This window comes from Aythya marila (assembly GCF_965140915.1).
Source record: "Aythya marila genome assembly, chromosome: 2".
NCBI classification, from domain to species: domain Eukaryota; kingdom Metazoa; phylum Chordata; class Aves; order Anseriformes; family Anatidae; genus Aythya; species Aythya marila.
Genome location: NC_139043.1, coordinates 111046853 through 111072610, shown reverse-complemented (window position 1 = coordinate 111072610; position 25758 = coordinate 111046853). Strand labels below are relative to the sequence as shown.

The window sequence follows — 25758 nt, the reverse complement described above, 5'->3', positions numbered from 1 at the left end:
GTCCTCAGCTTTCAGGAGTGTGCACATTCGGCAAGGTGCAGGTTTCTTGACAGTCATGGGGCATTCTTTTAATAGGTGTATCGTGAAATAGAAGTAATGCTGCCCAGAGGAGGGACAGATCTGTCTGTAGTTCATGGGTTCCATCAAAAGATCAAAGGAAGATTGAAAATGAATTAATGTGAACCAGTGATGGTTCAGGACATCCTATATTCTTTCTGGAGATTCACACAATAGCTGTTCCATGAACCACTTCTATTTTACCTATCCCAGTCTCCTGTATGCTCTACTGTAAATTAGGCTCCTAGAGCGGTCTTTTGGAACAGAAGAGAGATACAGGAAGAGATGGTAAAATTAAAGGCTTTTTTAAAATGGGGATTTTTTGCAGATGTTGCTGGAGAAACATAGGCATACATGTGCAAACTGCCATTGTGAAGCCACAGAAAAATACTCCTGATGACTTCTGGAAATCTGGAGGTCACAGCAGTTCAACTACTCTGTAGTAAAAAGTGATCTGGTGTCAAAACATTAACACCAATGCAGAAATCTTATACGGAAAACCCATAGAGCATACAGCTTTAGGCCAATGTTCTTAGTGTCTTCTATTTTAATCTTTGCGTCCTGACACTGATCCCCTTTCAGTGTAGGGAATCAAAACTGGGCCCTTGTTTTCTTCAGTACAAAAGATGTGCCAGGCATAGTTTTCCCTTCTGCTCAGTACCAAACTTCCTTTTATGATCCTCAAGGTTTCAGACCAAAGACTGATTTCCAAACCTTTCTCAGCAACTGTATCTAAGATGGCTGTGTCTATTATTAAATTTCCTTCCTTCAGGTTTTGCACTAACTTTAGGTTTCTGATGGGTTAAAATTCTGTAAGACAGATGCATTCAATTTTTTTTAAACTGAGGAAGTTTATTGAAGCAAGCTAGAGTGGCAGAGCTTATGTTAAGCTTCTAAGAACAGTCTTTCAGGTCATTAGGAGATCTCCCTCCCTGCAGAGTTTAGGACCTGAATGGAGACGTACAATTAGTTTAAAAGATCCCATTGAAAACTCACCAGATGTAGTTAGGAATAGGTTTTGAAGAACTTCAAAGCTTTGAAGAATTTCAGTTCCTCTAAGCTACCCCGCAGATGGTGGTAATACCATGCTTGCAGGTCCCTCTTGATTTTTTGAAATACTGGAATTCTTCCAAATTCTTGCTACGTTGTAAGCCACTGTATAGTTTGCAGCACTCGTTCCTCATTCCAGGAGGAATTTAGGAAGATTCCTCTCTCCTAAAAGACATGCTCAGTCATCCTTCACAAAAAAGTAATTGTCAATAGCCTTGATCCTAATATTTTGTAAAAGCTCATTTACGTATAATATATTGCACTTAATTTGCATTATTTTTAGAAAGTAATTGGTGCATCTTGTTGTGTGAAGTCATTGCTTTGTATTTAAGTCGTTCTTGCTACTGCACATACTAAAAGCAAACAAAAAAGTGAGAAGCAAAGAACTTTTATCAGCCCCACATCAATCTGTGATTTTGATTTTCTCTGTGTAGATTTTCTTCCAGAGGGCTACATGTGATCCAAAGTCAGTTGGCAGTCTCTTACTTGAGCTGATTTTTTGATGCCGTCAATTCTAGCACAGTTCCAGTGATAGATCTCCATAATTACTTTTCAACTTCCAATGCAAAATATACTGAACTTGCTCACACAGTTTCAGGTAGTTAACCTGCCTGAGTCCACACCCTTCACAGGAATGGGGTGAAACAAAACAGAAATCTCAGATTGCACTTAGGCCAAACTTGAATTTGAAATAAAATGAAAACGAGAGCCCTTGCTTATGAGTTCATGCTGTAGCTGGGTATTCCCACGTGCAGTTGTTAACTGGCCTCTTGGAAGTTCCTCAAATTTAGTAGGTGTTCTAGTTCAAAGAGCTTGGTGGCCGTCATTCACAGCTATCAGACTTGTCTTTTGGATCCAGGTACCCTGAAGAGAGGAATCACCCCCCTTCCTCTTTTGAAAGGGGGAGAATAAACACTTCTTTTAAAGAGTGAAGCATGAGGTACACCTCACATTGCTTTATCAGCTGCTATTTTCATGGCTGATAAGCATCCACATGAGACCTTTCTCCTCTATCAAAAATGTCTGTCTGTCACCTGATAGTGAGCTAAAGGGTCCAACGCCCTCTGGCAGTCCTTTGAACCAACTGATGGCCCATTCTTTTTGTAAAGAAAACCTTCTTTTTCTTCTTCCTGAACTTCTTTTTACATAGTAAAACTGCCATGAAAGCAGCGTTTGTATTTTACAAAGCCAGATGGATTAGATAGTTCATTGTTTTGTAAACAACAGTTTCTAATTAAATATCAAGGTAGGTGAGTAGTTACTTGATTTGCATTGTAGGCTGTTCTATTGTATATCTTCTCTTGCAGCACTCCTCTATAACTTGAAAATTGTTGCTACAGGGAGCAAAGAAAACACAGATGAATAGAGGCATGAAATGAAACGTAGACTAGGGAAAGCGGTGTTTCTAGAAAAAGTCTGGCAAATTATGGAAGAAACCTATGCTTTCGGTGTTCAAACCGATTCATTGAATTGCTTAAAACTCAAAGAGTAAAGCAGAAATCCTGGTAGTGCCATATACAAATCTAGCTGTTGTCATTCGTAAAGATAAATTTATAGGATACTGCCTCTTAATGATGGGCAAAAGGGGTAGTAAGCCTTCAAGTCAGACATTAAATAAGCACTGTGATAAGACTTTAAGTCTGTTCAGCTGAAGTATCTCAGCATTTTCATAGGACACTGAGAAACCATTACAGAGACTGAGAAGTTCTCTGCCTTCTGTCATACTTAAATTGTTCTCACATTCCCCATGTTATTGTTGAATCATTTGCCTTCCCCCCCAGTAATTAGCTGTTCTCGCAAATGGACTTTTCATGCTTAAGGACTTTTAGGGGGGGAGGAAGAAAATATGACTTGCTGTGACTGTCTGCCCCTATCCAGCATTCCTGGCATACTTTTTGCTGCTTTTTTTCCCTTCTGATGAGAGAGATACTTTTACAAATGATACATCACATATTTGTCTAAAACCGATTATTTTGACTTTTGAGAAAGGCCTGTCTGCGTACACGAATCCCAGGGAGAATCCTGTCAACCTGAGGAGCTTTCTGGCGTTGAGGTGTCTGACTCACTGTGTCGGCCTTGTACTTTGTGTTCCTGGGATAAAGCAGTGTATAATTTGGATTTTGCTCTTAGCCAGTGTCTGTTTGTTTTGAGTGGGCCACGTGAGTTCAGTAAAAAATAGAGCTGGTCTGTTTTATTCCTTAAAGGACAGGGATCATTGTGTGATAGTTGGTGAAGCTAAAATAGATGCATTTTTAGGACTAGGAGGCAGTCAGACTGGTCAGAGCACTCACAAGGTTTGGGTTAGGAAGCTGGACAGAAAAGGGTGTTGTCTAGTGAGAAGGAAAAGCTAAGCACTTCTAAAATAAAACAATGCTAGCTATAGCTGTGAATCCAGATTTTAAAATCTTTGTGGGTGAGTAAAGACATTTTCCACTCGCTTCTCCTGGCATATGTCTTGACCTACTTCCCACCTGAATGGTAGCACCCTAGCCTACAATGAGTTTCTATTCCAAGAACAAAAGAAAGACAATGCATTTAGTTTAAAAAATAATGTAAACAGCCTCTATCCACTACCCATCAATAATTCTTTCAGTTTTACTCTATATTTTGTTTTCAATTTGCCGGATCTCAGAGAAACAGAAAGGCCAGCTACTGTGCAAGCAGGACCCTTGGGGAGCAAAATATGTAGAAGAGCCAAGCATTTGTTTGAGTGGCTGAAAGAAACAGAAGTGTGGGGAAAGTAACATTTCTCTTTTTGAGTGGAAACATTGCAGTCAGTTGCTGGGATTCATTATACGCTCTAGCAAGTTGTTGCAAGTTCCTATGTAGTCTGCTCCTATGTAATTCTGTTTAAAACTGCCTTATTGGCAAAGTGTAATGCTGTAAAACTAACTCGTTTCAGAGTTGGACTTCCTTTTTCCTCTCTTCATCTAATGATCTTCGCTGTTTATCATAACACAAGTGTAGGCAGTGTGTTAACCTGTCTGGCAGCATGCACAACTAAAAGTTGAGCATCAAGTGCTGCAACTAGCATTTCAAGGAGGGAGACCATATTGGAAAGCCACCCTTCTGGGATGGAAAACTTAGCTGAAATTTTGTAAAGCACACTTAAGGCTTCCACTTTTTTTTTTTTTTTTTTTTTTAATTTGAAAAGAGCCCAGATTGGAAAGGACTGTCATGAAAGATCCATGTTCACAGATGCTAACATCTGTCAGAGTGTTTTTTGTGGCTGACTTAAATCTGTTTACAGCATTCCATTTGTTGTTTTTTTTTTTGTCCCTTTTTTTTTTCCCTCAAGAAAACATTTTAAATGGAATGGTCATAAATGCAAGTTTTTTTAAAATTACATTATGTTTCTGGGATGTGATTTTTCAAGTGGGAAATAAACAGGAAATAGGTAACTGAAGTGCAGTAGAGAGTACTCCATAAGCTAGAAGTTTTCTCTGATTTCTCCTTTTCAGATCCTTCTCAGAAGTGAAGATGTTCTTTTAATACTCTTGCAAAGTAGTCTAATTGCTACTTGACAGGCTTGTAATAGTTCTGGTAACAGCTGTGGTTCAAGGTCTAGTAACCTGTTTTTGCTTTGAAGTTTTTTTTTTCTGTTCTGTTTTTTGTTTGTTTGAGCATGGTTAAGACTCCCTGACACTTGGATTATTCCCTCTTTCCTCCACCCTGCTCTTTTTGTAATTCTCAAACTACAGCCACCAAAGCAGAAGACAAAAGACTGTTGGAAAAACAACCCTGGTATCAAGGTGTCTTGCTGAGACATCAACCTGTATTGTATGTTTAACACTGTGGGTTCCCTGTGCTGTTGCCCAGATAGCCCTGAAAGTCTGTTTTCCCTGCTGCCGCTGCTGCAGATGGATAGATGGAACTTGGGCTTCTTCCAGTGCCACTGTAGTACAACAATTTGTTAATTTGACATTGCCGTTTATTTTTCAGCGCTAAATATTTACATAATCTTATTCTGTCCAAGGGCAAGGTGAAAGCACTGTTATCTGATACACTCTGTACAAAGGAAAAAAAAAAAAAAAAAAAAAAAAAAAAAAAAAAGGACCCTCCCCAACACATACCACAGTTTTCTAGCACTGCACTGGGAATCAGTGATTAAATAATTTGCCATTATTCTAAAATATGTCAGGGCAGTGGTAAAGTTGCTGAAAAGAGTCTCAAGAAGACAGTAGCCAGTAGGGACCACCAGTGTGATGCGGATTCTGTCTCTTCAGAAAACAGATGGGCAGGAAGAGCAATCGACTGTCAGATGGCCAACGAAGGCTGTGTGCATGCTCCTGTATCCATCTAGCAAAATGAAGACACTGGTTGCTAGTTTCTGACTCCGTCATAATCAAGTGCTTAGGCTGTTCTGTAAAATGTCCATGTGTTCACAGAGGACAGAACCCTCCCCTTCCCATCAAAGAGTCTTTTGTTGGCCAAGAAGGAGGAGTGGCTCTACTTAATGATGTATTCCTCATGGGAGAGAAATTGCAGAGATATGTAAATAATAGAGAGACAGATAAATAGAGCGGAAGCATCATTATGCAGAGTTGCACTTTCACTGCTGCATACCTTGTCACCATACCTTTTCACTCCTCCTGCATCTGATTGCATACAGGGCTTCAGAAAGCTGGGGAGACCTGATTATACCTGAGCACCTCATTTTCTGCTGCTGGCTGTTTTATGGCCGAACCCACGTAACCAACCATTTTGGAGGGAATGTGTAACTGGGGGCAATGGGAAGAGCGATGTCCTCCATATGCTATCCTACAGCGGAGACCAGCTTAGGGACTAGAAAGTGAACAATTTGAAAAGGTAATTTTCCAGCCCCACAGCCACAATCAGGGTATGTGCTGTTGTACATTGTCTGGTTTAAACCAGGAATAGTAATTTTCCAGCACCTGTTATTTGTCAAGAATTATTCTAAGATGGCCTACGTAAAAGGTATGGAATCTTTCCCTTGTTTTTGACCTTTCTTCCCCTTGAATTTTTGTATCTCTGAGAGTTATGCAGTTGACAGAACTGAGTGCAGAAATCATCCACGTGTGTTTTACACCCCTACCTTTCACTGAATACATGACTTCAGTCCTGACTGGGAGGAAGTGTTAAAGTCATGCTGGAGCTCTCCAAAACTTTTATAAAAGCCAGATTGTGTCTCTGGAATTTGTTTTCCTGCTACCATGGTACAGAAGGCAAGAGCCATGAGCAGTGATAAATGTTAAAAATACCTAGATGGACACATGTTGAGCTAACAGTTGAAAAAGAAATCTAAACCACCCAAATATTGCATGTAATTTCTGTGCAACTTAGGCACATAAGCACTCTTTATGCACAAACTTAAGTATTTGTATAGATCAGTGAGTGTGCAAAGAAATACCAGCATAGATTTAACATAACAGCACGTTTCTGAAAAGGAAGACTCTTAGGAATAATTTTTTGTCATCATCTTTGAAAAAGCTTCAAATTGGATATAAAAAAAATGGGTCTTCCTTGTAAAGGTGTTTACGAACGTAATTGCACTCTTTTGGGAAGAAGGAGGTATCTTGTCCCAAGGATGACAGAGCTAGGAATACATTCTTCAGTGTGGTTTTGAAATAATGGGCACACAATTCAGAAAAGAAAGACTTTGAAAGGGATGAATATTACTGGGACACAGGCCTGTACATCTGTATCATAAGCTTTTATGCACTTTTCATTTATAAAATACAAAAAATAAAGTTCTTCAGAGGTGACCATCTTAATTCTGTCAGTAAGCTTTGTGGTTTAAAACTGGGTTGTGTTTATAAATGTTGGAAACACTTAAGTTTTATCTCACGTGCCAGTCTATTTCAGGTTGTGACTGGCTGCAATGCCTGCTATTCTTGTTCCATTTCTCAGCCAGAGAAAGTCAGCAGTGTCACACTGGGTAGGGATCCATACAAACTGCGCTGAAATGTTCCAGCTCGCTGCAGTTAATACATCATCTCTGTCTTTTGCTACAGAGAGCTTTGCAAAGTCTGGAGAACATACTCCTCAAATGAGAAGAGTTATGAGCCTGGGATGAATTTGTGATGTAAAGGCTTGAATGGAATGGTGCTTAAGAGATTGTTATTTTTGTAATTGTCATCCTATAGTAACTGGAAAAAAAAAAAAAAAAAAAAAAAAAAAAAAAAGATTCACCTGGTACAAACTGCCCGACACATATTTGAAGGTTTTGTAACTCACTGAATTCAGATATGTGATTTGAGGCCCCTGTTTGGCTGCAGTGTGAGATCCTCTGGACAAACTGCTATAGAAGTGGTTAAGGCTGGAACTCAATGCAAAATATATTTCAGAGACGTTTTACACGTAAATGGGCTGAGAATGATATTATGAAGTTGCAAAGTGTAATTCTTAGTCATGCTTGCAGTGTTTCATTCAGTATCATGTGATATCAGGATTTTGTATACATATTTTAAAAACTGTTGCTCTGTACGAGTGGTTTGGTTTCCAGCTCCAGTACATTTACTTTTGGTGGTATGCCAGGCACTGAGAAGGCTCTCACAGCAGCAGTTCCAGCTCCTGCCCTTCTGGAGGTGCTAATCTGACCCATCAGGCAGTGACCAGCAGCCTACTGTCAATGGCTTTGTGCAGCTGCTTCCTCCACTTCAGAGGCGTTTGCTGATCCATGTGACTAGAGATGCAGGGGCTGCGTCTGAAGCTGACTTCATAGAGCCACCTGAACGTGGGGTGAGGATATCGATTGCTCCCCATAGCCTTTTCTTGCAGCTGCAACAGTGGACAGGAGGCAAAGGTGGAAATGAAAGCAGCAGGCAGTCTCTCCCTGTTTCTATGCTTGGTCCTCTGCTCAGGAAGTTATCCTCTGAATTTCATGTATGCACAAGTATAGAGAGCAGGTAGGAGCAAAGTTGTAGTGCAAGATGCAGTGGAGTCCCTACAGCTTTTCTGCTTCCGATGTATTTGTGCTGCAGTTTTGCACTGAGACCTTGTGCTGTCACTGCGTGATCTTGTCTCGTCTTCTCCTGTACCGAGAAAGATGGCTTTAAGGAAATTATTATGAAAGTATGAAGTGATTTGATATTTTTCAGTGGTTTCTCAAGTAGTTTAGACCAAGGACAACTACTTATGAGTGCCAGCCTGACAGCTGGGGGACAGTCCCTTCCACAGCTGTGCAGTTGTGGTCCCAATCCAGTACCTGCTAAAGGAACTCCACCAGCAAGGAGACGCTCACTTCCATTTGAGTAAACTACCAGGGGAACAGCAAAGGACACAGTGTTAGTGAGATGGATAAGAGATAAGAGATGGTGTTGGACTTGCGGTTTCACTGAGAGATGGGAAAAGTAGTTGGGATCGTGGAATGAGAGTCCCAGGCAAGGAGTTACAAGGTGGGTAGTTGGAGATGGACATAATGCATGGAGTTGAGGCCCTCATATGGGAAATGTGAGAGTGGTCATAAGTTTATTGAGATATCATTTGTGTGAGTTACCTTTCTTTCTGCCCATTCATTTCCGTTGAGCCTACGTAGTTCCGGCTGTGAATTACCTCTCTGAGGCAGCAAGTTTCCCCCTTGTTGAACTCAAATATGATCTAGTCACAACGGTTACAGATGTTTTTGTCTTTGTCCTACAATGATGGGTTTATGTATTTTCCCCTGCCTCTGAACAAATGCCAGAATTTGTAAGTTCCGCTTGACGTGAGGAAAAATGTGCAAGGAAATTAATTTGATTGGAACAAGTTATGTCACACCTTCAATATACAGCTATAAACTGATCTTATTAACACAAATAGGTAGTGAAAGAACTTGTTAACAAAAACATTCAGCACCTAATCTTTGCAAAAGTATATATTTTATTCTTCGATATTTTCTATTTAATTCTAAGTTTGTATTTCCTTTGCAAGGGAGCTGAACCCTGCCATAGCGTCTTGCTACAGCCTTGGCTGCTTAGTAATTATTAAGAATATCTGTGGTAGGAGCTCATCTATATATATTCTGATGGTCCTGTGTATCTGACTCAGCATCCACATTTGGACTGCCAGGGGTTGGGAGAGAATTGTAGCAATAATATTCTGAGAAAACAGCCATTTAAAGTTGGGACATTTGGCAGCTGTCAGACTGTTGTCACTTCAACAGTGGAAGTGGGGAGGAACTCTGCTACGGTTCAACAGAGTGTCGTGGATTTGAAAGAAGTGACTTGGATATCAGGATATACACACTGAGGAGGGGGAGATGTCAAAAAGCCAAATTTTTAAATGCTTCCAAAGGTTTACACCATGTCAGATAGCGTGTTTGTTACATCTGTATGTTAGATTTAGGAAACTCCTGCATGGACAAATAGATCTGTTCTAACTTGAGTGTGATCTCTGTCAAGTTGTTAAATCTGTGGAAGCTAGATTTGGAAGTGACCCATGTGGTTAGAGTTGCTGTTTGGGTAATGCAAGTCAGAGGAAATAAAGAAATTACGCATGGGACAAAATCACGAGAACGAGGAATTATGATTTTGGAAATAGCATTTGCTTTTTTAAATGTAATTTTGCGTGTCTTTAGGGTGAGGAATACAAAATTTCCTTTTCAGCCTTGTATGTAAATTAATTTATAAAAATTAAAAAGAAATAAAGCTGTGATTCTTACTTATTGGTGGGACTTGTGAAGCTGAATTTTTAAGATACCCGCTATTTCGAAACGCGAAATAAATCTGAAAAAAAAAAAAGAAAAAAAAGGAAAATACACATACTGAAGTATATAGGAGCTGAAAAAGCAGTTGTTTTCAGGACAAAATTAACCATTTTAAAATAGCACATAAACAGTCCGAGAACAAGAATGTATGTGCAGCCTGGCTGGATACAAATTTCTGAGCATTGTAGCGCTCTGTTATCCTGATGTTTCTGTCTAAATTTGTAACCCCAGAGCTGCATGCATCCTCTTTCCCATTAACCAGGAATAGATGTCTTTTCCTTTTCAGTGTATACACTTGATAAATCTGAGTCTATTTCTGCGATTTACTTTTATATATTTGGCACGACACAAATCGTGCGTTAAGTTTCTAGAGCGCAGGGGGCTCTAACGCCTGCGTATGTCACCGCAAGCAGTGTTTGTTCGAACGCAACGCCTAGCAACGTTACAGCAAAGCCAAGCGATAGACAGGAAGAACCAGCCCGTGTTCAGCTCCAGCGCAGCCTGACGTTCGCATGTCCGTAGGTCAGTTCCCCGGTTAATGGATATTTCCTTCCCTTATTCGAGCCGTCACCAGAAGCCGGTGGCTCTGGGTGGAGGGCGGACTCGCTGGGTGAACCAGGCGGCCCCGTGGCTCGTCTCCCCCCCTGCAGCCCCCATGCTCAGTGTGTGTGTCTCTCTCTGCACACGCTGTTCAGTAAACAAACTTTGGAGAACCAGAGCAAGCTGGTTCGGAGCAGCCAGTTCATTCACACAGACCGCTTGGAAAGTGATGCCTTTGCGCAGCCTTGACGTCCGGGCTGAGGGAAGCGGAGAAGTTAGTATTTATGTTTTCATTAATGCTTTTTATAGCCGTGAGCCAGCTGTAGCTAGTTAACGTTAGCCTAGGACATCTATTAGCATGCAGACCTCTTACGCAGGATAAAGGGCTTCTGATGGAAACAGAGTTGTTACTCATGGTACTCACGGCCGTGTGTTTACATGAAGGCTGTTTGTGCTGACATAGGATATATATTAGAACAGCATGCACCTTCTTAATGAGCAAACCCTCCAGGATTCAAGGGGATTTTATGCTAAAACTTTTAGCATAGCAAATCATAAGATTTGCATCTTTAAATGGCTTGCTTAAAAGCTATTATTTTTATAATAATGTTTTATAACTACACAGCCACAGAAAGTAGTTTCTGTTTAGCTTTTAGGATGAGCTGGGAATAAGCAATATTCCAGCAAGTCTCGAATACACCAGTTTGGACTGCTAATTTTTTTGCTATGAATGATGTAAGCGGCTGGCAGCATCATAGGATGAATTGGACCTAAGGGTTTGGCCCAGAAGAATTGATGGCTCAGCTATCCTTCTCTGGTTTCCCCCAGTTTTTGCACTTTTTTTTTTTTTTTTTTTTTTTGAGGATAGTCAGAAGGCTGTTTAAAAATAAATAACAAAAGCAGCTGCAAAACAGAGAATGAGGAAGGCACAAGAAATGCTGGTTTTAGAGCTCCATTATGGCAAGTGCCATGGCCTCTGGTGTGTGATTCCGAGCAATTCCAGCAACTCTGCATGTTCAGGCAGCAGCAGAGGCACCTAAAGAACTACAAAACTTTGTTTATCCTCTGTTTTGCATTTCTGTAAAGGGTGGAGAACGAGCATATTGCTTTCTTACAGATAATTTAGTCACTTTCATAGTTAAAGCTTTGGAACTACAACAGTTTAAGGACTGGCCTCCTTCAGGGTTTCTTCTCCTAAGGAAGGAAGGTAGGATTGTTCTCAAGACCATTATTGCTATTCCTCTTCACAGGTCTTTTGCCACTACTTTGCAGTGTGTTTTACAGATACAAGAGAAGATGGTTAGGTCATCCTGAAATGCTCTCAGCACGAATTTCATTCTTCTTATCTTTATCACTATCCTACCGATTGTTAGTAGTGAACTCTTTGAGACCAGGGGATTACAAAACGTTCATTGTAAATAACTTTAGCCTCCCTTATTCATCCTAGCCTTCTCACAAGAAAGTTGATTACATCAGCCATCATCATCGTCAAAATTGTACTTTTTGGTTCACAAAGAGAAGCTTTATAATGCTATTTTTTTTTTCATCTGCATGACATACTTGTATGTGAAACTGCTGAGTAGCTCCAGATGCCAATGTCAACTCACATAGTTGAACTATAGTCAGTTACCAAGACAAAAAATCAGGTTATCTCCCAAAATTGAATCACTTCTAATCTCCTGTTCAGATAAATTTCCTCCACCCATCCATTTAGGTACACCACCCTTAATGATCCACTTGAAAAGAATGCCACAAGCTCTGGAAGGCCTGTGAGGCCGTGGAAGTGCAGCTCATGAATTATGTGTGTTCAGTGCCTACAGCTGTACCCTCGAAGTACAGGTGGGAACCCCTCATATCAGCAGCATCTAGATTTTCCTACAGAGCATGTTCTGTGATCTGGCTCAGTATTACCTTCACAAATATGGGTCAAAGCTCAGTTCATCCTGATTTCTATGTCGGATAGTCTTATGAAGGCCAAAAGAATCATTTGCTTGCTCAGGCAAAGTAGGGCTTTGATGTACTCACACTCTTCCTTCTAATGCAAACCGACAAAATTCTACTGGAATGTTTTGCGCTATTCAGTAAATCTGCTGGAGACGTTTGTTCATTGACATATGATAGAAAACATTTTTGTTCATATTTACTGTTCTTCTCAGCGCTTCATAAGCTGTTTTTATTATGTACATTGAAATGACGTATGTGGTGTCATCATGTGCTGGCCCTTGGGGTTGTTTTGAATTGATTGTTCAGCCATTCAGGGTCCTTTCTCATTTGCTCCTTATGCTCTTGTGACTGGAACTAAAACCTCTGTGCAAGAACTTGCTTGGAGGAATCTAGGGAATTAGGAAAAGCAGTTTTATCCAACAGTTTTCCCACAAAGATTGCTGGGACAATATAATTTGTGCTGCTAGCTTTGAATATTATGGACATAAATCAGTATATTAGATACCATATCACAGGATTATGTAGATTAATAAGCAATCTCTTTTTCCTCCAAACATATGGCAATGATGGTTTTAGTGTTTTCTGAAAGTCTGTGCTCCTGTGACACCTGATTTGATAGATACATTTAACATAGCCATATGTGGACTGACCAATCCCTTCCCTTAGGCAGTTGTCTCTTCTCTTTAATTTAAAGGTCTTGATAATTCTTCGAGGATGCAAGCACCATGTGTTTGGAGATAAGGAGACTAGAATCATTAAGGTTGGAAAAGACCTCTGAGTCTGAGATCATCTGGTCCAACCATCACCCCACCACCAGTGTCCCCACTAAACCATGTCCCTAAACACCACGTCCAACCTTTCCTTGAACACCCGCAGGGATGGTGACACTACCACCTCCCTGGGCAACCCGTCCCAGTGCCTGACTGCTCTTTCTGAGAAGAAATGGCTCCTCATTTCCAACCTGAACCTTCCCTGGCACAACTTGAGGCCATTGCCTCTAATCCTATCACTGATTATCTGCCAGAGGCCAACCCCCAGCTCCCCACACCTTCCTTTCAGGCAGTTGTAGAGAGCAATAAGGTCTCCCCCTAGCCTCCTCTTCCCCAGACTAAACACCCCCAGCTCCCTCAGCCACTCCTCACAGGCCTTGTGCTCCAGGCCCTTCACCAGCTTCGTAGCCCTGCTCTGGACATGTTCCAGGGCCTCGATGTCCTTGTACTGAGGGGCCCAAAGCTGAACACAGCACTCGAGGTGTGGCCTCACCAGAGCAGAGTACAGAGGGACGATCACCTCCCTGCTCCTGCTGGCTGCACCATTCCTGACACAAGCCAGGATGCCGTTGGCCCTGATATAGTACCTGCTTATGGCACAGATTTTCACACTCAAATGCTGTGATAATGTGAAATAGTACATAGTTATACCCTGAAACCAAACTAAATCTCTTTGACCAAGCCTGATAGGATTTTTACCCCTGACTTTCTGGTGGCTAAACTAAGGGAAGGGTCTTTTTCTTTTGTGTTCTTTCAGTAGTATCCTAATGAGGCACATGATGCGGGAGGCGTGGATAGGAGAGAGATAAAGCTACAATTCCTGTCATCAGGTGATATTAGGTTAACAACTACTAATTTTATCTAATCTATTCACGTATACCTTGCTCCTTGTGCTGAGTAATTACCAGAAAACTCCCTTCTCTTGGCCCCTTTGCAAAACAGCTCAATGCAACTTCTCCCTCCCTCTCTCTTTATATGTATACATATGTATATATGTCATCTTAGTATTTTTCAGATCTCAGAAATAATCATGTTACCTGCTTAAGAAAAGTGAATCAGTTTTCTTGGAATACAGATGTACAAATGAAATGGAAGCTGAAGAAGGGATCCTTAATGAAATATTGGAATCGGAGACTTTGTTGGTGTATTAAAGAAAGCCATCCATAAACACTACAACATTAATAAAGATAAGAGGCAGTAGAATAAATTAACACTGATTTCTGTAGATTGTTTACTGGGTCCATTGTTCTCCCCCATACTCCTTTATTTGTCTCAGTCATCTGTTAAAATTTCTGTTAACACTAAGGCACGTGAGCAGTCCAGGCAAACTGCTGCATGTCTCATGTGCCTGAACCTGATTAAGGTTTCTAGACATTTCATTGCTAATTAACATATGTACATTATGGCAGAAGAGAACAAAAATCTCCATTATTATTCATGTGGAGCCATTTACCAATAATAGTTTTTCCTTTCTACTATTTGGAAATACTGAGCTGTATTTTGTCTTCCAGACTAATCTTAAATGATGATGGTCTCTGCTAAAATCTGAGCTGTGGTGCCAGTAAACCAACTGTCTCTTCAGTTGTGAACTGTGAAATATTCAAACTACCTCTTTTTTTTCGTCAATTATCAATGACCTTTAACTACCAGCTTCTTCCACAAGTCAAGTCCAGTTTTTCCAAGCCTTCATGTTCAAAATCTAAAAATTCTAATGTTTTGCTCCCAGCAGTATATCACCTAGCTTATTTGAGTGTGTTCTTGCAATTAGTCAAACTCGCAGGTTTTCTTCATTTCATGGAGAAAGTGGTGGCTGACCAGGCTTTTCTAAATAGGAAAGGAGAAGAAAGGAAGGTAAGACTGGAGGAGTGTTCCCACACTGAGCACTGTAGATCAAGGATGAATGTGCAGAAAAGTGTTGAAATCTTGGGAGAAGCCGCAGGCAGTGAGTTTGATGGTCTTGTTGGGCAGCTTCCCGTGGGAGTTGACAGGATGGTAATATGTGAAAGATGGGGTAGGGTCGATTCTTTTAATGCGCAAAGTTCTCACCAACACTTTAAGACACCAGCTTGTGTCTGCTAAACCCTCCAGTAGAGTGGGGAAACAATTAAATAAATAAAAATGCAAAGCAGGGCGTTTTTATTATGAAATGATGACAGTTTTGTCCTGAGAATTCAGAGCCTTGCACTTATACCCCACCATACCCCAGCCTCATTGCCCAGCAGTGCTCAACTGGGAAAAATGCAGAGAATTGTGGTTTCCATCTTTGCTGCAGGCTTACAGACATGCAGAATGCGCAGGGAAATTAATGCAAAATATCTAGGGCACACATTTAAACTATGCTAATTTCCCACAGTAAAATTATTTTATGATGTACATCTGAAGGGTGCTCTAGTTCAGCTCAGGGTTAGTGCAGTGAAGTTGTTCAGCAGTAGTTTTCCCATTTTTTTTCCCCACTAAATGCTTCTTGAGTTACCTTCCATCTTCTAGTGTTGGTCTAGGGACTAAGAGTTCTCCATCCTTATAGCAGCAGGGCTCGCACTTGTTATCACAGACCTGTTGCCAGTCCCTCCATTTCTGAGAGGCAAGGGTGAGGGAAGACCAGGGGAGTGTGCCTGTGGGGGAGGCAAGGATGCTGTAAGGGAGTGGGATGGGCAGGATGGGGGAATGTGGCCCCTCGGGAGAGGGCTGGGCGTACACACATTCAGGGAAAGGGAGCCCAGAGAACATGTGGCTCCTGCTGTTGCTGAATCCCATCCTGCCAATTCTCCATGGAGGCCTCTATATGGGTTCAGTAGCTCCTGGCAGCCAAGGGCTCTCTGTGTTGCTCATTTGTCCTTTGGCTAGAGCCTACTAAGCACAATTCCATCAACAGCTTATCACATGCTCTGCTCTTCTCCCTGAGGCTCTCCCATAGCACATGCCCTTTCTCCTTTCCCCCACTTCATATTCTGCTAAATTTGTGACCTGCTGTTTCAGAACACCCTACAGTTTGCTTGCTTTTAACCATATGTAAGTGCATTCCCTTCCCAAAGAACTATTGTTTAAATTTATTTTTTTTTAGAAGACCTGATAATTAAGGTGATTATAAAATAGCTAGAGGGAGGATTAATTAGAGTTACATCACTGCGACCATGCAATATCTCAGCAAAGATGAGTTCAGCTCAAAACAAAGCGTATTTGCAAGCAAGCGTAGTGTTGTTAGTGAGCTGAAAGCAACCCCTGCCTGTAGGTAGTCTGATATTTTCCACTATAAAAAAATCTTCTGACCTTTTATTTGCAAAGCTCTTTCAACTCCATTGTTTGCTATAGACTTTTGATGTTCAAAGGGGAATGCCCTCAAGGTAGGAAAATGCCTTGTTTTCTTTGGCAGCAAGTACAGCTGGCTCTACCATGGAAACAGTTGGGGTTGGAAAGGGAGAAGGGGCAGAGAGATAAGAGGCAGACTTTCCTCCTTCGACCCAAGAGGTTCATGCTACCTGAGGCAGGGAATATGTCAAGATGAGAGACAGCTGAAGTAAAAGCTCTTCCCAAACCATTCTCCAAATGAGGGGATAGATCACGTTGGTGCTATTCCCTCTGTCAGGGCATCACATAATGCTTCCCAAATGTGTAAAGCAGAAGCTTGGATGACACTTACATATAATCAGAGCCAGAGCTAACAGCTTTCCACTCTTATCTTATATTGGAGCTCAGATACCCCTAATTTGAATGGTAACGCTGTGTTCAAGCTATAGACCTTGCTAGTATAAATATATATTCTTTAACCATGTTGAGAAGCATAGGTTCAAAATACTCAAAAGAAATGTAATACCAGACTTCCCATAGAGTGAAATTTAAGGATATAAAAGAAACTGACTGTCACGTGTTGGTTTCAGAGTACTTGACTTCACCACCTTCAGATTCCTAGTGCAGGAAGGCTTAGGAAGTTTTATGTATATTTGCCCAGTGGATAAAAGAAAACACAAATGGTTGTGAGTGTGTCTTATGTATTATTCATACACATGTCTATATCAACTGTGTGCTTATTCTTGCTAGACCCACGTTTTCTATCAGAGCAGCACAGCCTGTTGCAGGTCTGATTCTTGGATCGGTTTTCTTATGCTTTGTCAGACACTGATTTCTGTTCTTAAAGCACAAACTTGAGTTTTCTTTATTAGTTTGCAGTCAGCATAACATTTATCCATGAACGTTGAAGTCTTATCTTTCTCCTCAGTTCAGTGTTATACAATAGAAAGAGAGATGTGTATTGCTAAACAGTTACAATTGTTTGCAGAATTGATGTGGCATGTAAAACAAATAACTGCACATACAAACAGTACTGGTGCTCACAGCTATTTCCCTTGCATACGCAAATAAGGGATTTACACACTTGTAAGGTCATATTTTGCTTACCTAAATGATCTTATCTCCTTGCACCCTGTGTAGTGTGGTATTCCAAACATTATGAGGAACAAAAAAAAAAAGTCAACACTGTATATGAATCTTTTTGGCACATGGCATACAATATATGCCATTTACAGAGCATGTGGAATATAGCAAAATAGTGATCAAAATTTTATTCATGATTTTTTATTTATTTTGACTGTTTCATGTCTAAAGCAGTCTGTTCGTTTGGGGTGAATGATTTTTTTTTTCCTGAACAAATGAACTGAGTTGCACTAAGGAGCTGCTTCTCTGAAAGGAGCTGAGAGATTAAAAAGAATGCAAGAAAATAGTATTGGAGGAGTGAGGAGAGTCAAAGGATGTGCAGCAACATGGGGCCACTTTTTGGGGAGTTCTGCTAGAACTGAAATCCTGTAGCACTCACCCAGGCTTTTCCAAAAGGTGAGAGCAGAGTATTGTCTGCAGAAGTTAGGGTTGGGACCAGCATCTCCTGTTCATCCCTTGTAGAAAAATCATAGAGGACTTTCTAGTTCTTGGGTCTGAAACAAGAAAAGTACGTGTTAATTTGGGGAAGTGGAAAAGGGAGGAGGGGAAGAAGATGTGGGAAAAGAAGAGGAGGAGATTAACTTTTTTTCTTTTTTTTTCTTTTTTTAATTGTGGTCTGAAAGGTGTGCCTAGGATTAATTGATGGGGATAGGGTTAAGTGGTAATTGAGTAACAATTTATTCATCAGATAATCACTAATTCTAACCTGATAATAAGAGAGGGAGGAGAAACTGTGTGTTTAAACATGCACTGCTTGTTGAGAGCAACCATCTATTACTTTGTGGGGCCAGGGGCAGGAGAGCTACACTTGCATTGCAGTTTTGCTCTGCTTGGCAAGGTTTGTCTGTCAGACCCCACTATAGCAGTCTTTCATGGTGGATTGACCAAAGGTTTGACCTTGCTTCCTTCTTGTCCCCTCATCTACTCACTCAGAAGTTGTTAGCGCATTCATTGCTCATTTCTGTGAGTTGTTGGGATTTCCTCGCTTTAAAAACACATCTGTCCATGTTATTCTTTTAAGTTGATGCAAACCACTGACCAGCTATGAGTAACAAAAGTAAAAAGCCATGAATAGCTGAAGGAACCCTCTTTCAATTAAAAGAACATATTTAAGCTTCGTATACATGTGTTATGAGAGAACGGGAAAGAAATGTGAAGAGACCCCTGTATGAAGCTTGAGTAATACTTCCCCTCATTAAAACAGAAAACTCAAACCCTTCATTGTGCAGGGCTTTTAAACTCAAAAGTGTTCATTACATTGTCAGGGTCTTTTCTTTCTTCATCTTTCCATCTCTTGTAATTCTGCTAACAATCCTCAGTGCTACTCCCAGAGTGACAAAATACAAGAATCAGGTAATTGCATTAAGGAAACACTAAAAAAATACAATATTATAATTCAATTTTTCCTGCCATAAAGACTTACAGCTGCCTTCTTGCTTTCAGCTACCATAATAATAGCAACAGTAAGCATTTCTGGTGGTATTTAAAGCTGTCTGGTGAATGTTTTTAACGGGTGAAGAAAAATTTTGTTTTGCTATTAGCTTGTTTCATGCCATGAGAATAGTCTGGGGTTGGCTATTTAAATAGTCTAGCTTAGATGCTGAGGAAAGATGTTGCTAGTCAAATACTTGAAGTGCCAACTCATTTCACGCTGTAAATAAATAAGGAATTTTTAACTAGCCTACTTTTATTTAGGTCCAGATTATCATTTCATATGTTGCTTGACATTCTAAAAAACATGGAACAATAGGCTATACGTACTTTGAAAAGGTGTGGCAATCAGGTAGGATTATCCTTTTCACCATGTCATACTATCTTGATGTTTTGTTAGGTCATTTTAATCTTTTATTGTTTCCTAGAAAAAAATATAGTAAGCAACATGCAAATAAACTTTGCATTTGTTAAAAAGACTTCACGTTGGCTATATTTTAAATACATTAGTCAACAGTTCTGAAATCTCCAGTAAAAAGTGAGATGCCATCATTTTATCATCCATCATTAGAAATCTGCAATTATTCCACCAAAAGTTTTGAGCAGGTAAGATTGCTGTTTAAATTCACATGCCACATCCTTGCAGTTACATATGACTATCAACTAATTAATACTCCCAGTTTACCTAGAACAAGAGGCAGTAGTTTGACTAGTAAAACAGTCAAACAATAATGGTGCTTGAGGCTTCCTGAGAAGGACTAGTCATTTAGCATAGCTCAATACCCAGGAAAAAGTAGCTTCTTTTCTTCCTGCTTGTTCTGTTTTTGAATTGTCTTTTCTTCTCCACCACTGCCAAGCTGTATGACATTTTAACACATAATTTTGGTGGCACACGGTGTTATGAAACTAACATATATATGTACATATATTTGTCTGCTCTTTAAGAAGTTAAATCTTTGGCTTGTGGTTCCTTTAGACATCTGAGGAACAAGATGTGCTTTATTGTTATTGACTTACTGCCTTTTTGTGCTATGGCACTGTCATGGTGGTACCACTAAAAGTCTTCTAGATGTTTGCCTAACGTTTCAGGAAAACATGCACCCTAGGTTTCGCTATATTGACTGCACCTCAGAATTATTCTTGAGCTATGCTGGGGAGTCCATGGGGAAACTGCATCAAGCGTTGGAAGTACCAATAAAACCTTGACCCTTCTACAGTCATAGTAAAATGCTGAGAAGGTTTCAGATCTTTGCAGCCTGACTGGAAGGAGCTACCAGGATGCTCCCAGAGATTCACTCATCTACTGCAAACTCTTTTGACTTCAGTTTTAACAAGTAAAGAGGGAACAGGAGAGGAACGCCCTTCCTAGGGAGCCAGGGAAGAGATTCTTTGGAAATTATTTGCTACTGAGGAAAGCAATGTACTCTTTGGTGTGTCCATGCTCTTTTCTTGTACCCATCAGTCTGCTTCTATTTCATTAATGGCTGAAAATCGCATACAGCTTGAAGCACAGCAGGGATGGCGTGCATGTGTCTGAATTTTCAATAGAGCAAGTATGTGTCTTGTTTTGGTCAAAGGAGGAACAGAGCTTTGATATCCATGATCTGCAGCCAGGCCAGCATGTTCCTGCTTGTACAGTGAGGGTAGGACTCTGCTCTCAGCACACGGAGATCAAGACACATCTGATATATGTTCTTAGGCTTTCCTGTAGACGTCTCAAACTCAGACAAATGAGCAAGCTGGAGCACTGAGAGCTACAGCCAGGAGAAAAACCCGTATTCTGCCTTTCCTTGGAGTCATGCATTTTGTCCTCTTCAGCCTCAGACCCATCTGTGTGATGACATCTCTCACCAGGGTGAATAAGCAATGTTTTCTGTTTGCTTAAAATTCTGAAATCATCTGCAAGCAGAGCATGTTTCATATTTAGTGAGAAGCTCTTCAGAGAGGCTTCATCTTTCAAGAGTCTTTTAGAATAAGGACATGTAAAACATTGTGTCATAAACTGAATTGCAACAAACAGCTCTCAAAGGCTACTGGAGTTCAGAGAGAGGTTTGGGAAGTGACCAGTAGTTATGTGTTACATCAGGTGTTGTAATAAGTATCATTACCCTTGTAAGTATTTTCACTTCCTCTCTAATGTTAAATACAAGTGCAAGTGCACAAAGAGCCCAAATAATTGCTATTGTCTCCATATAATGGAAAAGGCTACTTAGTAGCCATATTCACGTATGCATAATGCTGTCCCTAGCTGAAAATAAACATAGCGTGTTCCTTAATGAGCATAGTTCATTAGGGAGAACAGTGGAGGGAAATCAGCCTTCCAGTAATAAAAGCTCCAAGGAAGCAGGGTAGATACCTCGCTTGCCTTGCTGAATTTTAATAGTTAAAGACCACCGTTAGCATTGTGTTGAGGTTTTGTTTTTGTTTTTGCCTCCCACCTTTGTGAAAGGAAATATTTAATAATTTTTTCCCATAAATGTTTACCCGTAGCTCTCCCGAATTAAGAATGTCTCACTCTGCAGGAATGTGAACTAAAAACCAAATAAAGCTTTTAGGCTTCACAACACAGTCATTCGTGCCAATGCTCTGGCCTATGCTTAATGATGACCCAGAGTCTGACAATTTAGATCCATTTGGTTCTTTAAAAACAACAAACATGACTTTTTTTTTTTCTTTTTAAATCAGCAAGAAAGATGTTACTGACGTAGTCAATAATTCATGATTATAAAATGTTAACATGGATTGTATTTTGCTTAATATGGGAAAAACAAACAAACAAACAAACAAACCTTTAGCTGTCCCTACTTCTTGCAAGTATGAAGTAATAAACTAAAGGAAATGTTTTCTGCAAATGTCTCATTTACCAGCTGATCTGCCTCAGTCTGAGCAAATGAGATATTGGAGTTATGTTCATTTGAATACAATAATTTTTCACTCTGGTATACGTCAACAGTTGCAGATATCACTAGAGGGATTTATAAATAAAACAGAAAGTCACTAAAACAGACCATTAAATAGCATCCCCATTTAAAATTTTAGGTAGGTTGAACAAATTCACTTCCCTCTCCCCACCTTTCATCCTGGTGAGCTGTCCTGCTGCTCCTGATGTGCCGGGATGCCCATTCAGTTGAGTTAGAACAGCTGCTTGTGATGCTAAGTCAGCAAACTGATGCAAAGGAAAAATAACTTTATTTTTTCCTTCTGTGATTCATTTGTTAAAGCTGGGTCAGTTCTCTGAACTGTTATGCTGTGCTACCTCAACCGGTTTTGCACAGGTATGAAGGAGGAGGGAGGACAGTGTCCTACAGCTTAGGAGTGGGGAATGAAACTGGTTGGATATCTTCATCTGGCATCTCCACTGAATCCTTAATGACATGAAACTGCTTTTTAGTTTGTGGATGCTGAGTGTTGATATTCCCTAGTCTGCAGACTTGATATGGATATATTTATATTTGTGTGTATGTGTATATATTTATATCTACATGTGCATATGGAAGAAATTAGTTGAAATCTTGCTGTTCTTGCAGAGCGCATAAAGTAAGAATTTTACAGTTTGACAGAAAAAATACTTGAGTGGAAACGATTTCAAGTCACAGTTCAGAAGACAACATTACAGGAAACACAAATGTTCTTGAAATCTACAGAGCACTCAGAAGCACGTCATGAGAAGCTCAGCATTTTCCTAGTTGAATCTGGTCATTAAGAAGTTTAGTTTGTGGGGAAGTGTAGGTGGAGATGTTAATATTTCTTTCATTACTCAACTACAAATTTAAAAACAACGTAAAAAGCTTGCCGTGTCCTGAGATTGCCTATCTTAAGTTTCTGTCCAAAACTGCTTTTAATATCACAAATGTTGTACAAAACAAGTCAAACATGGAAGGTAAATTTGTGTAGGTAGACCAAGTATTCTGACCTTAAGCTTTGAAAATTCTGGTTTCTGTTTTCTTTGGATGGTTTTATTTCAGATTTACACAGCCTTTTGTCATCAGAGATAATAGATGTCTATTTCTTTTCACATGGCATTATTCTGTGTCTTAACCCACGTACTGCAAACTGGCCTCATCACAGCTCTCAGTGTATTTTGACTTGATTCTACAGAGGTGTTGGAAAGAACTGGAAAAGACAATGGAAAGGCATTCCTTGCCTTCCCTTGCTGGCATTGTTTTCCGTCTGGAAAATTTCTGGCTAAGATGTAATGAAGTGCAAGGCCAGAGTGGAAGTTTCTTACTGTATCTTAACATGCTGCTGCAGTGCTGAAAGATAACATTCTTCCTTTCTGTGACAGTCACTTTGTAAGCAGCCATGATAAGATTTCAAGACATTTTTGTGTGATGTGTAAATACATGGTACTTTATCTCTGCCTGGTGTAGGCTTCACATAAATTGTTTTGAAATCTCTGTTTACATGATACAAGTTGCATGAGAGTTGGAACTGCAAGATGTATTTCTGTAGTGGAACCATCTCTCTACCTGTATACCAGTGTACAAAATACAGAAAACTTGTTGTGGTTAAAGCTTGTTGTGGTTAATTCTGGAGAAATTAGTGATGGTCCACTGGTGATGCACAGCTTTGTTGGCTACCCAGTAACCAGTCTTGTATAATTTTTTGTAAACCTCAATTTACCATGTCTAAATTCTCCAGCTGGGTCATAAACTTGTAAAGCTGTGCATTGCCAGAAATGTTATGTGATGAGATACTTAAAATACACTCCAAAGGATTTGTAGCAAATTTTATTTGGGGTATTTTAAAGTATCGACAGTAACCTTTGCTGTCTCTGGAGACTTTATTGCCACCAAATGAGAAGTAAATAAGTAAAGAACATCTCTGAGATTCTCATGTAAATACGATTAATTATAGTATTAATTATTTGTCCCAAATTGTGCAGTTTGGTCCCTTTTTGCACAGTGGACAGGGCAAATGAATTGCAGTCCACTGATGCTTTCTTTGTCTTCCACTTTAATATTTGTTAGTTCAGCCTGTAGGTGAGAAAACTAGCCAGGGGTGCACAGGATCCCTTCCCTCTTACTCCATCTCACCCGCTGTGATGCTGAAATCAAGCAACCCACTCCACAACTGCAAATACCCGAAGTTTGAACCACTTTATGACTCTTACACAGTGGTCAGGGTTAGGCAATCTTCTCAGGCAACCTTAATTAACTGAGTTAGTGGAGCAAGAACAGTGTGATAATTATCATAATCCTGATATTTAACAGTTATAACACCAGCTTCCATTCCTGTGCTTCCAAAGCTGAATAACTAACACCTTATAAGCCTTGTTGAAGTAGACGAATTGTCAGCGTTCTTCCAGTAGACAAAAATAGAGGAGAATATTTCTCTCCAGCATCTGACACAGCTGTTTGGTTACCGAGGTTTATGAACACTGATGCTGGAGAAGTTAACCATAGTCCCAAGGTAAATCTCTACTGATTCTTTAGGATTTCTGCTTCTCTGTTGCTGACTTGAGCATGTAGAACAGAAATATCTTTCATTCAGGTTCTTCTCCTACCCTGCCCTGCATAATCTTTTGTTAACTGATGTACTTTAGCAAGAAACCAATATTGCTCACTAAGGAAATGCAACTGACTTCTACAAAACATTCTTGCCACTTCATTAATTAGATGTTGTTAGTGTAGCTGTATTTACAAAGTTGATGTGTCCCAGCTCCTACCACTTAATATCATAATAATCATTAAAAATCATAAAATAAAGCATACAAAGAAAAGACTGTTTATATAAGGGCTGCAATACATTAACATCCCAGCTGTGGGATTAAAACTGATGTCCACACTGGAATGAAAAAATGACAAATAGCGGGAATCTTTCATTGATAGCTAATGTTGAAATTTAGGGGTCAGTGCATACGCAGAGGTCAGTATATGCAGCACTGAAAAACACGTGACAAGCTGGGGAGAAAAGAGGAAATGGATGGGAGAGAAAAGAGAGAGTTACGAATGCAAATTACACAAGTGTAGAATGAAATTAAATATTTTTTTGGAGTCCTATCCTAAATCAGATGCTATCACATTCGCTTGCCCTACAAGAACATTAATCTTTGGCTGTACTGTAGATGAACAACTTTTTTGCATATATAAATTGAATTCTTCAAAACACATAGCATGTGAATTATATGATTTTCAGTGTTGATTTGGCTGGCAAGCAGGAAAGCATTCACTTTCTAAAGAAAGTCAGTTCTTCCTACTGTCTTGCTCTGGTACCTTTCAATGCTTTTCGAACCTTCAAAGTTTTTCCTTGGGCATCCTGTCTTGTCATATTAGGTCAAACTAGGCTGGGAACATTCCCCTGAAATAGAATGCTTCTTGTGCCTTTGCAGTTGTATATTTGGTTTAAAGCTATATGAAAATGTATATATATTTATACATGCATGTTTATTTACAACTAACTGTGCTCAAAGAGTTGTCTTTGGTCAAGAAAGGAAAGTTTTGTGGTGAATTAAACTTCTGTACAAATTTAAAAAAAAATCAGCATGTGGAACATTTTTATCATATTTTGTGGGACTGCCATTAAGAGAACCTATTTAGGTAACTGGCTTAAAAAGTGCAGTGAAATACAGTTCACGCCTGTTGCCATTTCAGAATTAAAATTAGTGATAATGACACATCCAAACAGAGTTATATACAGGTTGTAGTTACCAACTCTTCTCCCAGAAAATTCTCATAAGTGTTTGTACCCTCTGCATTTTTTTATTATTATTATTATTATTTTATGGGAATGCATGTAAACCACTTCTGAAATCCATGGGTGCAGTTAATTGCTGGATCTGATCTTCTGATCTGGGTTTTATAGTTTGCTTTTCAGAGTCAGCACCGCTTAATGGCTGGCGGGCAGTCTAGATAAAGTAAGGCAACAGGGAGGCTGAAATTAGCCCCTTGT

At 39.9% G+C, this 25758-nt stretch overlaps 1 protein-coding gene and 1 long non-coding RNA gene across 4 annotated transcripts in view; both read left to right on the top strand.

The window, feature by feature from the left end:
- Positions 1-25758, top strand: part of SPIDR (scaffold protein involved in DNA repair) — a 203117-nt gene that overhangs the window by 135024 nt on the left and 42335 nt on the right. The gene's annotated exons all lie outside the window — the stretch shown is intronic.
- On the top strand, positions 10488-14045 carry LOC309874625. The gene is made up of 4 exons (XR_014316875.1): positions 10488-10568; positions 12933-12998; positions 13769-13838; positions 14014-14045. It is a non-coding gene; the product is annotated as an uncharacterized lncRNA (long non-coding RNA).